The sequence below is a fragment of the Acipenser ruthenus genome, chromosome 9, assembly GCF_902713425.1.
Source record: "Acipenser ruthenus chromosome 9, fAciRut3.2 maternal haplotype, whole genome shotgun sequence".
NCBI lineage: Eukaryota > Metazoa > Chordata > Actinopteri > Acipenseriformes > Acipenseridae > Acipenser > Acipenser ruthenus.
In genome coordinates this window covers 39921225-39937385 of record NC_081197.1, presented here as the reverse complement: position 1 = coordinate 39937385, position 16161 = coordinate 39921225, and the positions used below count along the sequence as shown (strand labels likewise).

Here is a 16161-nt window from a genome sequence, read left to right as displayed (position 1 = left end):
GTATACAATCAAGTAATGTACATAAGAAAAGGCCCAGTCAACCTAACACCTCCTTTTAGCTGTACGTATGCAATCACTCAACCATGCCTACAATGCAACCAGAATCCAGTTTGAAAAACAAACGTTAACCTACTGAAATGGTAAGTATTGATAAATGCAAACATGTTACACTTTCAATGAAAAAAAAAAAAACATTAAAAATATTTTTTTAAACTTGACAGCAGTATCATACTCAGCAATGGGAATACGCTATCAGGAAATTGTCAGCGATATTAAAAAAGGCCAAGATAAATATCCAACAAATTGCAAAGTAGGCAAAAGACAGCACAGCAGTAAAACAGATGTATCAGACGCAAATCTGAAGATGATGAGATTTTGATGAAGCACTAGGACTGGTCCTGGGCGAAGGCAAAGCAACTACCAACAAATGTATGCAGACAGAGGTGAGGCAGATTTTAAAGCAAGTATGTGTTTTCAAGCCAACAATCTCTAAGTGACTGAGCAAGCTGCACAAATGCATTTTGTTTAAAATAAAGTAAACACAAGCACTATGTTAACCCAGCTTTTCCTGGATGTATTTTCCACAATTACGATTTGAATAGTAAGTTACATTTTGCATTTCCCCATGTATACGACGATTTTAAAGCCTTTCAAACCATAATAATACAAGTGCTGTTTCCTTGTAATTCCATCCTTGTTACCCTTTTCCATTCATTAGGGGAGCTGTAATCGATTCAGTGAGTCTGAAAACCAAATTAGAAACATTTCCACTATTTGGGAGTCAATGATATTGAATTAGTCACATTGTATTAATGTGCCAAATGCTGATGGATTCCTGTATATTGAGTCTCTTGACAACAGTCTTTAGTAACCTAATTGTTTAGTTCAGTGTGAGCTTCAAAATTCATATAATTTTTCATGTTTTAAGATCAAAATGGTTATAAGAACATTTTTGTAAGATATACAACAACAAAAAACAGTAAATATATATTTTTATAACATGGGGTATTATGCCATTGGGTATATTAACATTAATAACACTAATATCATTATCATTTAAGAATTTCTTCAAGCTTAAGAAATTCCCAATGAACCATGACCTCTTAAAACTCACCAAAAGAGGTTTATTTTATTATCATTATTTCAATGACAGGCCACATAACACTATAACATATAAGACATTAAACTTGGCCAAGAGACTAAGGTTTGTTTTTTTTTTCTTCTTTTTCTAAATTGTATGACTGAGTTTGATGCAAGTATTCATCATGCAGCAATATGCGTGCAGGAATATAGGACCCAGGTGGAAATCAGGACTGTAAATGAAGTGAATGGCAATCATGTGGTTGCAATGTGTGATGATTCTACATGATTTCGGTAGTATGGATAGAGTATAAGATGTAAAGGTCACGGTGTGCTCTCCAGCAGGGCCCGTGGACATGACCAGACAAAATAAAGTGTAGACATTACAAAATGGCACAATAAAAAAAGTCAATTGACCTCATTTTTTTCTTTACATTGTGCGTTTAATAAAAATGTTTGAAAGCTTTTTGTAATTCAAAAAGAAAGAAATATAAAGTGTGTTTAAAGGTAATTTGTATGTGAGTAGGACTTTAAATGTAATGCTGAGGCAACAACCTACTGTACACTCACTATGTCTTAATAAAGATGTATTTCTGCTTGGGGTCACATCATGTGTCCCTGTATATAGAGTATGTTATTAACACCATTGATGTATGATGTAGCTCACAACAATGCCAGTTCAGACCAGCTAAAACAGAAAACCCACAAAAGGCATTGTTAGCTCAATTAATAGGCCATGAAAAATAGCAAATGTTAAATGGAAATGGTTGGAAGCAGACTGCACATGCATTTACCGCACAATCGTGTACAGACATTTAATTCTCTTTGTTTTGATTTTAAAATTTAAAAAAATTCTCCAAATTGATTGCAATTTTGTTGATGAAGATATTTATGACCATGAGTGTAGTGTTCATGATTAATGTGCTAGAGCGATGTTAGAGGATGAGGCAAATCGTCTGCTGCCTGTGTGTAGGTGCATCTCCGACACCGGCAGGTTTTGAAAACCGTGGAGGAGGTACAGAAAGTCATCCAGGCCCTGACTGCAGAAGTCAGCAGAAAGGACGGGAGGTTTCAGTCAATCTCCAACTCAGGAATCCACAATGATAACGTCAAAGTAAGTAAATAGTCACATGTCCCTAATGTGTTAATAATAATAATAATCATAATAATAATAATAATAATAATAATAATAATAATAGTACATGTATGTACACTGCTCTGTGTCTCAATACTGACCCAGTACTGTTTTGGGAGAAGTGTGAACTCAACACAGGTAGGGAGTCCAAAAATAATGTACAGTTTAAACCAGTGATTCTCTATCAGAGAGGGGGAGAGGGGAAGGGAAGGGGTGGTAATTATAGCAATTTTAAAAAACAAATGCTAAAATGTGGTATGATTCAAAAAAGGTTGATAACCCCTGGTATAAACTGAAGTTTAAAAAAACAAAAAACACTGAGGTAGAACTGGATGTATCTGGAATAGTGCAGAATACACGATAATCTGGTGTCTACAGCCTTCTCTAACAGGGTTATTTATACAGTACAGTAATGTGGTATTTGTTTAGGATTTTAATCCAGGGGGATATATAGGTATATAAAATGGCTAATTTTCAACCTGATTGGATTTATAGTGCAAAATAATGTTAGTTTAATCCTAGAAGTGCACCAGCAAACCAGTAATATATTTTATTTCAAGGCTCCAATCTTACCAATCACAGTAGCATTATATTTCTTTTAATGTACAGGGGGTATTGGTCAGTGTTAGATACATGTATGTGCAAATCTACAGCTAGGTGGCACCAGATAGTAACTTTTCTAATGTTCTGGTAAAACTATTGCTTATGTCTTTGTAAAAGTACATCTATGCTGTCATATATAAACCATAAACCTTCTCAAGTGTTAAATGAAAATGGGCTCAAGATGATGCTACCTCATAACGTTTCTCGATTTGATTTGAATTCAAGCTCTAATGTCTAATTGTATGATACTTTCATTCACTATTTCTGTCAGGATCAGCCAGCTTTGGTCAGCAAATGGTCAGCTCTTCTGAGAGGAAAAGATGCGTTCAGTCCAGGTACATAGGAATTTAACATCTCTGTAACCCCACCTACCTACTGCCTGTGTTTACAAAGGACTACACATTTCCAAATGTAAAAGCAGACATTCTGCTTCCCCTTCAACCGCTTAACTCCCCACCATCTTGTACTTATTTGTCCATCCATAGCCCAGCAGTTGTCTGCTGCTTTGAGTTATCTTGCTGCCTGGAGGTTTGGAGATTTTAGTGGCTTCATCTTGTCTAGACCTGTATAAGTTGTGTTGAGTTCTACGGTATACATAAGCAACAGTGGTTCATTTATTTCTATTCTAATGTAATTAATTTATGGATTTTAACACTAATGTGCAAAATTGCAAACAGATACTTCCCCTTAGCTAGTGGGCACATTGAATGTATACAAAATAGATAATTCCTCTGGTAAAAGAGTTAAACGATAAGATATAGTAGCATTTTGTTCTGTTTTGTTTCTCAGGTTCTTACCCCCACGTTGTTCCTGGTCTCTGTCCCTGTTAGGGACCTCTCAGGGTACAAGGAGCGCAGAGCAAGGCAGTGGCGCTACTACACCTTGAGTGGCTCCAAGCTGCTCTCCCTTGTGCGCGAGCCAGAGAAGCTGCACCAGTGGCTGGAGTTGGAGAGCTTCACCACCAGCTGACCAGGAGTGGCACAACTCCAGTGTGGCCATTGAGGGGGACATCGTCCCGGCCAAAGTAGGGAACCTCTTCAAAGAACTACTGGAGACCTCCATCGAAAGCTGTAACCTCACCAGTAAGTTCAAGCTTTCGGTCATACCTGTATGAAGTTTCCACTTACATCGTGTGAATGGCTGATTTGTGTTAATTAGTTCAATTTAGAGGCAGTGGTCCTGGTAACTAACTTGGTCCCCCATGGGTTACAAAATGATTTAAATAAATACAAAATATGTTAAATATAACTGAAATACAATAAAAGAAGATCTGACACTACTAGATGTCATTACTTACAGAATTTTGTATTTTCAGACACATTTCATGTGTCACAGTGACTCTTTTTAGAAGTTTTTGATGTCTTGTCAAATATAGTTTAAATCATGTATATATAAAATGTATTTAAAAACATTAATATTGTGCACATAGACAGAGAGATCGCCTGCAAATAAAAAAAAATCCTCAAATTGTCAAGCTTTTTTTTTTTTTTTTTTGAACAATTGTTTTTTGTTTTCCAGAAAATAAAAACATGAACAAATAGATACAAACAAATAGTGGGAGCTCTAAAACGTAATACAGCCATATTAGCAGCAGTGTGGAGTAGTGGTTAGGGCTCTGGACTCTTGACCGGAGGGTTGTGGGTTCAATCCCAGATGGGGGACACTGCTGCTGTACCCTTGAGCAAGGTACTTTACCTAGATTGCTCCAGTAAAAACCCAACTGTATAAATGGGTAATTGTATGTAAAAATAATGTGATATCGTGTAACAATTGTAAGTCGCCCTGGATAAGGGCGTCTGCTAAGAAATAAATAATAATACAGTAACAGGAATACAAAATTAATTAATAATCCAAAATAATAATATATTATATGTATGCATACATATATATTTAAAAAAATAATTGTCAAGCTTTAATCAAAGTGGAAAATGTAATTTTCTCAGAGACTAGACCCTTCTCTGTCAATGGATAAGTCAAGTTGCTTTAAACGGTTGTCATATTGTATATATAAGAAAACCAGCCCAGGTTTACATCAATGCAACATCAGTGTTTTTTTTTTTGTTTTGCATTTCTTTTTTTCAGACACTGCTGGTGTGGACTTGTGAAAAATACCCCGGTAGCAAAGACTGGCTGAAGTTTAAAAAGAGTTTCCTGCGGCTTGTTAAGAAGCTTCACAAGTGTGTGAGCCAGAGGTACCTGAGGCACTTCTTTGTGAGGGGCTACAACCTGCTAAAATACACCAACACCATCGAGCTGGACATCATGGCTAAGAAAATGTCAGATTTCATAGAGAATCCTGGGCTCTACATCCACTAACGTAAAGATACGAGAAAACAGAATTTAGCAAAGAAAAAGTCATGGTTCAGCACAGACAAGCAAAATGAATCCCTGGGAACTGTAGTAAAGCATGGTAAAAACCAATTAGCCTTGGAAAAGCACGGTAAATGCAGTACAGTCTTGAGAAAACTATTGTAAGCCTGCAAAAATGACTGCAACATAGGCTTTCTTTCTTTCTTTCTTTCTTTCTTTCTTTCTTTCTAAATGTTTTTGAGCTCATGTAATAATTCATGATGTCATTTATTTGATAAATCTTGGGGAACTATTACAAAGACTGTTTTGATGGATTCAATAAAGTTGGTTATCCATGAAACTGTGTTAGGTTGTTGTCAATGTCTTCTTGTAAATAAAACTGTATTTAATCCATCACAAACTTTAAATGAGTTAAAAGCGGTGTTGGTGTAACAGGCAGTGTCAGGTGACGCAGGAGTGATGAGGTGAAAAGCATGATTATATACTCACCGATTCACTCCCAGCCTCCTCCTCCTTGCACCTAACTACAGTATGACACTTTGAAAAGTTTAACCCTAACCCCACAATGTGGATGAGGTGGCATATGCTTTGATGTTTTAGTTTAATATTTTTAATCCTGGCATTACTGCTCACAGTGTTGACCTTTTCTAATGTTCTAATGTATGTTACATGTCCAATGTTTGTTAGGAATCGTAAGTCATTCATTAATCGGGTTCTACTATTTTATTCACTATTTTTTAAATCTTTTTTTTTTTAATGCACCTCTCTGTTAACATTAATGGGGGAACGAGAGAGAGAGTGTGTGTGTGTGTGTGTTCTGTGTGTGTGTGTGTGTGTGCGTGCGTGTGTGCGTGTGCGTGTGTGTGTGCACGTGTGTGCGCGTGTGCGTGTGTGTGTGGTTTTTTTTCAGAGTTAAATCGCAATCTTTAAAAATCAATCGTGTATATCTTATTTTTTGGCTAATCCTTTAACTTGTGTGCATGCTGCATAGCATATTATATCTCTTCACAACTGTTTTTAAATGTTTTAATTAATGTATTTTTTTTGTTTGTTTAAAAGCACAAAGAATGTCATTAAAATCAGAAGAGTGAGTCCGCTTCTGAATTAGAGCCTTAACAGCTTGCCCTTGAAGAGAGAGAGACAGCAAAACTTTTGAATCAGGTAGTATAATTCACACATTTGCTTCCCTATCCACAATCTGTGAATCACAGGTAGTTAATGTGCTGTCATTTTTATTTGAAATGACACTGATAAAACAGAACATCCAAGGAAGCAACGACTTGTTCCAAAAAAAAGTGTTTTAGGCATCATAGGTGTTCAAAAGCAAAATTAAATTGATAAATAGCTTGTGAGAAGAAAATCACGTCACACGCATTAGCCATCTAGTGGAGTGAATGGTCAAACTGAATGAAAACCTTCCAGTGTGTCAGCAGTACATACGCTGTAGCCACTGCAGTTTAAGCAGAAAGGCTTTTTTTTGGAATATATAGTCAATCTTCAATGAGTTCTTTTTTAATTAAACCAAATTTTTTACTTGGGTGAGTGAGTGAGGCAGTGTGGTCCAGTGGTTAAAGTCCAGGGCTTGTAACCAGAAGGTCAGCAGTTCAAATCCCACCTCTGCCACTGACTGACTCACTGTGTGACCCTGAGCCAGTCATTTAACCTCCTTGTGCTCCATCCTGTGGATGAGATGTTAAATCAATGTCCTATTGTAAGTTACTCTGCATAGAATGCACAGTTCACAGCCTACCTCTGTGAAGTGCTTTGTGATGGTGGTCCATTAGGAAAGGTGCTATATAAATATATTATTATTATATTAAAAACCTAGGAGCTCCTGTCAACAAACCCTGAACTTCACTGTCAAATGTATGGAAGTGCCAGACTCCTTGGGCTGTGTGTACAACACTTACAGACACATTCCATCGGTGTGCTCATCTGTCATATTCAATCTGCATGTTTGTTTCAGCAACTGAGCCTCAAGGAGACCTGTGAGAAACAGCTGGCTCCCCATCATGTAGTTGGCAGTCATCCATTAGAATATGAGGTAACAAAGACTTTTAGGTTCAGTACTTATATTTGAATTTTTTTTTTTTCACGCACACTGCAAAAATTCATCCTGCTCTACTCCCTATGCACTGCTAATATAACAACCTGCTAAGTGCCAAATTGCAGGAGCTTCAGGCACACTGTTGGTTTCACATTGTATTGCATTTTATGGTATCCTCTATATGTAGCTCGTGGGATGTTGCCTTTTAATCCACGCCCACTATAGCTCTTCAGTGCCGGCATAGCTCTTCACATAGGCAGTTAAGACAGGTCTGTTCCGTCCCTGACCTGCCTTGTGAGGTAGTTCAGAGCTGTCACAAAGTATTTCCACTCTGTGCTAGTATTAACACAGCTGCTTCAGTGCTGGCTTTGAGCCGTAATAACGTGTCTGTGTGAAAGGGGCTCTTGTGACCAAAATCACTGAGCCATGCCAAAATACAATCTCTTGATATATATAGTGTTGCACAAGAAGCCTGTCAAGTTGAAGGTTTTACAGTATGAATGCTTGAAAGCTTGAAACACAGTTTGAGGAGAAGGCCAATGAACCCTGGCCTAGATGACCTCTTGTTATTCAGAGATGACAGTGGTCTTTGTATAGACATCTGTCTACGAAGAATGGCTAAACTCATTTCACTTGTGAGTTATGGACATTCAGGTGTAAGGCAAGTACATTAAGTGACTGCAACACAGATAGATCACGAACATCACTCGTAAAAAGGGCCGAGCTGAGATGAGTACAAGGATACAAATCCATACTTGTTGCTATATAGTGTATATTAGAAATGACAGTTGGCCCAATTATTTCTTTTTACTCACAAACCATAATATATCTTTGTTTCACTTTGGGGGTTTGCTGGGATCTGTCACTTCTGATTTCTGATCTCTTTCCTTAATTGTGTTACAAGCTGTTCGAAGCTTTTGTTTATTCTCAATGTCTAATAACAGTAGATCTGTACTTCTCATTATCAGCAATCTCTGTTTTTGCTTCCCACTGGAAAAACATATGGTCCTCTTCAATTTTGTATTATTTAATTTAAAAAAACGAAATCTTCTGTTCAAGCCTTGAGCAGAAACAAATCCAGGGTTCACTCTTTAACCAAAGGCTTTGAAACGTGGCTAAGGTTGCCTAGCAACCCCAAAAGATTTCCTTCAAGCCAGCAATGACAGGCCCACATTTAATGCTTGCTGCAAGGACCAACTGGATTCACTGTCATTCTTAACAAAACAAAAAACAAACAAAACACTCCTGTCAGCACCCCACTGTATATCTTTCATAAAATCTGCCCACTGTGAGTCTCTCTTAAAATTCCATTAACCTTTAGGGAATCTGTACACTGAAAATGAGGGACAAGGAAATGGTAGTTGACTAGGTCATAAACAAAAACTGTGATCACATTATACATTATTTGGTGCAACTTCCCATTTAATGCAATTCAGCTGATACCGTACCATTTTATGAGATCATTTTTCTTTGCTTTATCTGTTTGTTTTTTTTCATTTGACATTTTTATGACAACCCTTCTTTTCTTATTTTATTTAAAATCTGCTTTGTTTTCTTATTATCTTAATGACAAATTGTGGCCATATAATCAGATAATGCTATAATTCATGAAAATATATAAATTATTTTGTATATAAATTACTTAACCAAATTATATCTAAAATACATCAACATATATATTTAGTTCAGTTTTATATTATATTCCTATCACAAATATGTGTAAAATATAATTTGTGTTATATTTCTTATGTATCCATTATTTACAATTTTTTTTCACATTAGAAAATGCTACAAGGACACGGGCATCATGGCATTGCTGACAAGTATTTTCCTTTCCCAAATGGTGGCCCTATAGATTATTGCATCTCGTAATATTTTAAATCCTTAATCTGCCGGTAAAAAAGAGTAATCGCAGTTAAAATATAAGCACACGATGTTGTGTTCTCCATTCCTAAAATGCTCTTTAAGACCTCTGTGATTGATAATGTAAGCAGATACAAAATCTAGTATCAGGTTTTATAGTTTAGAGTAGAAACAAAAAATGTCTACTGGGCTGGTTTCTAGAACCATTTTACTCAGTTAAAAGTAACATGTCATACTTGATCACTTAGTCATGTCCCCTCTAGTGAAAATAAGGTTGTAAAAGCTAGAACTCAAGAATGAACCACTAAGGCCTAACAGTCAATTTGAGGTCTAAACCTTAGTGTACTGTAACATAAATTAGAATTATATATACAGTCGCAGACAAAAGTATTTGGGCTGTTAAAAAAAAAAAAGAGAAAAACCACAAAGAAAGTGCTTTCTATTAAAATATTTATTAGCAGATGCCCTTAGCCAGGGCGACTTACAATTGTTACAAGATATCACATTATTTTTACAATTACATTATTTTTTGTACACATTATTTTTTACATACAATTACCCATTTATACAGTTGGGTTTTTACTGGAGCAATCTAGGTAAAGTACCTTGCTCAAGGGTACAGCAACAGTGTCCCCCCACCTGGGATTGAACCCATAACCCTCCGGTCAAGATTCCAGAGCCCTAACCACTACTCCACACTTATCAATTTATACATTGATAAGTGATGCATGCACTGCTGTACAACACATGCATAGATTCAGCTTTATAATAAAACAACAAAGTATTACATAACATGCATAAAATGAAAAATAACATGCAAAAACTAATTTCATACTTTGACAAAAGTATTTGGGCACCCTTACATTAGTATTTTGTGTGCCCACCCTTTGTTTCCTTTACAGCTTGCAGTCTTTTTTTGTATTTTGAAACCGGTTCCTGGCATCTTTCCGGAGATATTTGTGCCCATTCTTCAACACACACAGTTTTCAGTTCTGCAATCGACTTCTTTTTGCAACAGCAGCCTTCAAGTGTATATCTTGATGGGATTCAAGTCTGGGGACTGAGATGGCCAATCCATAACTGAACTGTAATCTTCCTTTTCTCAGAAATTCCTTTGTGGACTTTGCAGAATGCTTAGGGTCATTATTCTGCTGTAATACAAACTTCCATCCAATAAGCTTTCTAGCACTGGGTAACAAATGAGAGTGTAAAATGTCTTGATAATTTGCAGCATTCATTGATCCTTCTACAATACAAAGGTCCCCAGTGCCTGAGGAAGAAAAACAAGTCCATGCCATCACACAACCTCCACCATGTTTAACACTGCGCATGACTAACTTTTCTTTAAATTCTTCTCCTCTCTTCCTCCAAACATATTGTTGCTTTCTTGGTGAAAAAAGTTATATTTTGGATTCGTCTGACCATAAAATTTGGTTGAAGAATTCATCAGGCTTCATCAAGTATTCAATAGAAAACTCCAATCACTTTCTTTTATGTATTGTTTTTAACAATGGTTTGCATCTTGGTTTTCGCCCATGGACATTCATCTTGATAAGGTATCATTGAATTGTTCGCTCGTGAATTTCTTGAACATCTTCTATCAATTCTTGTGTCAAATCTTTTTGCAGTAATCCGAGGATTTTGCCGGGCTGCTCAAACGATTCTTATTCCAGATTTTGCAGAAATCTTTCTTGGTCTTCCACACCTGGAGCTAGTTGCAGTAGTTCCTGTTCTCCTGTGTTTTTCAATAATAGCCCACACAGTGGTTTTTGGTAAACCGAGTTTTTCTACTATTTTTCTGGTCGTTTCTCCTTTTTTGTTTAGTTGTATCACTGCCATTTTGAGATTGTTGCGGTACTCCTTAGTTTTAACCACTTTTGTCGCTTTTTTGAATCACTAATTTCCCATTTATTTTTCAGCACTTGATGATTATGTATTTATCATCAGATGTTGGTTTTCAGTCATGATAATTGTCAATAATTAGCACGAATGGGTTTCATATGAAATATGTTGATTGCCCAAATACTTTTGTCATAAGAACATAAGAAAGTTTAGAAATGAGAGGAGGCCATTTGGCCCATCTTGCTTGTTTGGTTGTTAGTAGCTTAGTGATCCCAGAATCTCATCAAGCAGCTTCTTGAAGAATCCCAGGGTGTCAGATCGCCGCATAGTCTTCTTTGTTCAAGACTGAATAGATTAATTTCTTGAAGCCTGACTCCGCACAACGCCGACCTTCCATATTATCAGCCGCAGAGGTACAGTACTCGATCATGCAGCAACTGTATCTAGTATTCTGACTGCTAGAGAAATCTTCCTTGGTATGCATTTCCAGCGCATCTTTGTAAAGATTGACTTGTTCACAGAATCCTGAAAGCTCTGTTCATAAAAGGTATTTTCTTTCCGGTTGCAATCCAGTACTCAAGCAGCAGCAGTGCCGCTCCCCCAGCTGGTTCAAGCCGCCAACATTTTACTCTCAGTCTGCATTACAAGATCCAGTAGTGCAGATGATCTTTAACCCCTTTTATAATATCAAAAAACAGCAAGCTTTAATTCAGCTCTCAACGATGCCCTTCGGTGCACAATCGCCTGGATTCACTCATTATCAGCATTACCAATGCTGTTTACTTTCTCACCATTGCAGATGCCAATGCAGCCTTGTCTCTCCACGCCCATATCGGCAATAGATCTCTCAGTCATCACGTTGCAGTAGTTCCATACAATCTCCCAGCTGCAGCGATCTATTGCAACTTTCTTTCAGTAATTGAGACACAAAATCATAATGGGTAGGACATTGATTTGATTCAATTCTCATTCAAGTCTGGATCCCCAGCTTGTTTGGGGGAAGAAAAAAGTGTTCCTCATGGCGAAATTGTCTTGGTTTTGTGTTTTACAACGCATTCTTGGTTTACCCTCTTGCTCAAATAAAGCGGACTCGTGCATGTGGAGTAGTGGTTAGGGCTCTGGACTCTTGACCGGAGGGTTGTGGGTTCAGTCCCCAGTGGAGGACACTACTGCTGTACCCTTGAGCAAGGTACTTTACCTAGATTGCTCCCGTAAAAAAAAAAAAAAAAAAAAAAAAAAAACTGTATAAATGGGTAATTGTATGTAAAAATAATGTGATATCTTGTAACAATTGTAAGTCGCCCTGAATAAGGGCGTCTGCTAAGAAATAAATAGTAGTAGTAATTGTAACCACTAGAGGGTAGTATAACACCACAAATTGTGTGTTTAAGCTAGTATCTATATACTTGTGTAAGAAAGCCCTGTATTTTCCATCAAATATTTATTACCTGGAGCTTGGTTTGAAATGTTTACTTTAAAAGGCTAATAATTAATGTGTGGAGCTGCCAGCAGACATTGAAGAACTATAATATAATAGAAAGCATCCTCTTACCTCACGATGGATAATGCGTTCATATACTGTTCCCGATCAGTTCAATAGGTTTTGCAGCAAATCTACATCTTCGATCCACCGCACACATTGTATCAATCTGCCCCAACATTTGTATAATTTATCTCTCTTCAGCCCTCTTGACCAGTCCTCTTTGTCACTGGTCATGCAACTTCTCTATCGTCTAATATGGATTTCAGGTTCCAATCCTTTTTATTCAAGACACCACTTTCCCGGTACTCATAATAACATGGCCAGTGAATTAGCTCAGATACAGATATCCAGATTCCTTCATAAATTCTGCAGCTCATCCAATGCCTCTGGAAGCTCCGCAATCACATCTTCAATTAAATCTCTCCTTAGTAATCTCCTGGATTCAGCCCAGGATACATGGCATCTACTCTCACCCTTCAACTTGATCATCCTACACCACCGGCTAGAGTACTTTTCTCAACAATTTCTGGCCTAAAATGGATTTCCTCAACCCCTTTCAATCAAGATTGGATTCTCACTTTTTATTGTTCTTTCCAAAGACTCTTTCACTATCAAAGTCTACTTATCTGGAATACAACATCAGTATAATGTGATATCCATTCCTTCATCACTACACTCCATTCCAGCTGTTCTTCTTCATCTGCGTGGGATCTTTAAGTGTCATCATCTACCTGTCCTTGTTTGCCATTTTTACCGTTCTCAAATACTTTAATCTCTCAAGATCTAGTGATGGAAACGATCTGTTCAGCCTCTGCAATTTCTAGGAATCATACTGGCACTGGATGTTTTAAGTAAGCCCTCTATATCTAAACTCAACTATATTCGTTACCCTATTCAGAACTTTCAGATCAAGAAACACGCACGCTGTCTTTGCTGGACCATTTTAATTTGTAATTCGCATTTTCCCCAAGGTCGGACATTTCATATTTCGATTTACTTGCTCTTTCATCAACAGCAAAAAACTTGGATTCCTACATTAATATTTCATCAGAAGCTAGAAAAGACAATTAAATGTGGTTGGTTCTCAGTCAACATTGGATCGACCTGTTCTATATTCTATGATGATTTCATTTCAGCACCTCTCCACCTGGCCTTATTTATGAACATTTCATTTAAGAGATTTGGAGGTTTTTTAACAATTAATGGTTTTCTAGTTTTTGGTTATTTTGTCACTAGAAAACCTATTACTGCATCTAAAATCCACAGCTCTTCAAATATACCCAACAGTTGCAGCAGCACATATATGGGGTCATCTTTCATCAAAGATATGAATACTTTTCATGTGCGAAAACAAATCTTCAGTTCATATTATCATTCTAGTTCACCTGTTATTATGCAATTACTATGGCGATTTCCAGATTATCGTTTGGTCCCTACAGCTCTGCCAACTTCAGCAGTGACATGCCAGTTCAGCCAGCTAATTTTCAGCTGAACCCATCTATCAGAAGACTACTCAATACAGCGCAGGCATACATGGCTGCAGCACTTGCTACTTCCATCACCCCTCTTATTTCACCGGCTAGACCACATACTGACTTGCTGTTCCCAAAGCAGGATTAATCCTACTCCATTTAACCAGAATTGGATCATGGCTTTCATAGTTCATGCAAAATAATCTTTACATTTGGCACCAGCTACTATTTTGTCAGGAATTCAACACCAATTTCGTTTGATGTCTTTCGCTTCTCCAACTATACTATGAATCCTAGTTGTTCATCTCCTCTTGCCAGGAATTTCCAAGTGCTCTTCGGCTCCACCTGCTCGCCTGGCTATCTCTATAGTCATTCTAGGCAACTTGATTACTTTCTCCGCCAAGGCTGCTTTTCTCCATTTGACGATTTAACGATGGAATCATATGCCTAACAATATTTTTTGGTTTTTGAGATTCTCCAAATGTATAGTTCCTTCTATTTCCAGCTTTCCTACTCTAGGTATCCGCTGTAGTGACCTGAACCTCATTCAAGATTCCTATTTCATCCTATTCCTTCGAATTTCAAAAACGGATCAGCTGCAGCAAGGACAATGTATCCAGCTTTCAAAAATCAACCCTCCTCTGTGCCCCTACACTTCCATACTGAAGGCGATCGCAGAACGCAAGGTCATTTCATCGTCTGAACCTTTGTTCTTCAATTCAAGCTGGTCCACTGGGAAAAAAAACTCTCATCTATGTCCATATGCTTCCATGCTGAAATACATTACAGAACGTAAACCCAAATCTCCTTCCGATCCCCTATTCATCAATGCAAGCAGGTCTGTTGTCTCAAGACATTGGTTTTGTTCTCGGCTCTCCACTTTGTTTTCCAGAGCAGATCTTTCCCCACAATTCTACACTCCGTATTCATTCAGAATTGGGGCAGCCACTTCAGCAGCAAGAGCAAAGATTAACCAGCATCTAATAAAAAATATAGGACGCTGAACCTCATCAGCAGTCGAAGCTTACATTCGTTCTTCACCAGCCGAAATAGCATCTGCCCATCAATCTATTGCTAGATTGATGGGACGATCTATCCACCTGGGCCACAAAAGGTTTCCTCCTAAAAAATAAAATAAAAATGAAAGGGTGTTTTTCAGTCAGTAGGGTACAGTTACTAACCCCTGTGTCATGTTAAGCATTTTTCTTTCCTTTTGCGTTAAATGTTTTCTCTCTTTTCTTCTTTTCTATATGCATTGGCGGTTCTCCTTTTTTCTCAAACATCTTCAGTGGGGAGTCAGGGGTCCATCCTTTGGGGGGTTAGTGATTCCTCTTTCTCCAACCCTTTAAGTGGCGCTTCATTTACCTCATAGACGAGGGTTCTCCGTGAGTCAGAGGGGACCACCGACCGAACTCTCTATTTATGTGAGGGCCCCAAGCAGTGGAACCCCTCTTGTTTGTCAGGTCTCCTCAAAGACGGTGACCTGTCTCCTGTTTGTTGGGTCTCCTCAGCGACGGAACCCGCCTTCTATAATGTTGGGCTTTTGAAGAGGCGGAACACCCCGCTCTATATGTTCTAACATCTACTAACTTTGTTTTCTTTTCGGTTCGCGAGCCTCTTCATTTGTCGGGTAACGTCAAAGACGGTGCCCCTCTTTGTATGTCATGTCACCTCAAAGACGATGGCACCCCCTCCTGTTTGTCGGGTCTCCTCAATGACGGAACCTCCCTTTTTATATGTTCTATTTGTTATTAACATTATGTCTTAAACATTACAACAGGTGGCCTAGCTCCACCCCGTGAATTATATATGGGTCATTCTATGGGAATGGGACAAACTGGAGTTCCAAATGTTTTTTAAATTGATGTTATTTTTTTTTTCATTGAAACAATCTGAATCAAGTAATTCAAGAGCTTATCTGTATGGAACTTTACTTGGCCTAGCTGAAATTTTAGCATTTTTATATATTTTGGGGTTTTGCATCTGTCATTACTGAAACACAAATAAAATATCTTGTATAAATAAAAATACACACCATATTGATTAAATATTATAATAATACATATTAATACAAAATAATAATTCATATTTAGAAAGAAAAAAAATTAAATATAAATTTAGTTTTTGCAATTGCATGATGTTTTGTATATTTTTTTAATGTAAAATAAATTAGCAGTGAAAAAAACATAACAAACTTCTTTATTATTTAAAGAAGTTTTTAAAAACAAATAACACTGCACAGCTTCTGAAAAACATTTTTTTGTAAATGTTTGTACTTCAGAACATGCAATCATAAAAAGTGACTGCTTTCTAACTTTAAAGTAAT

The 16161-nt window shown here is 37.3% G+C and overlaps 1 pseudogene; it reads left to right on the top strand.

The window, feature by feature from the left end:
- The first annotated feature begins 1379 nt into the window (after positions 1–1379).
- LOC117973008 (protein mab-21-like 3) lies at positions 1380–5134 on the top strand (annotated as a pseudogene).
- The last annotated feature ends 11027 nt before the right edge of the window (positions 5135–16161 follow it).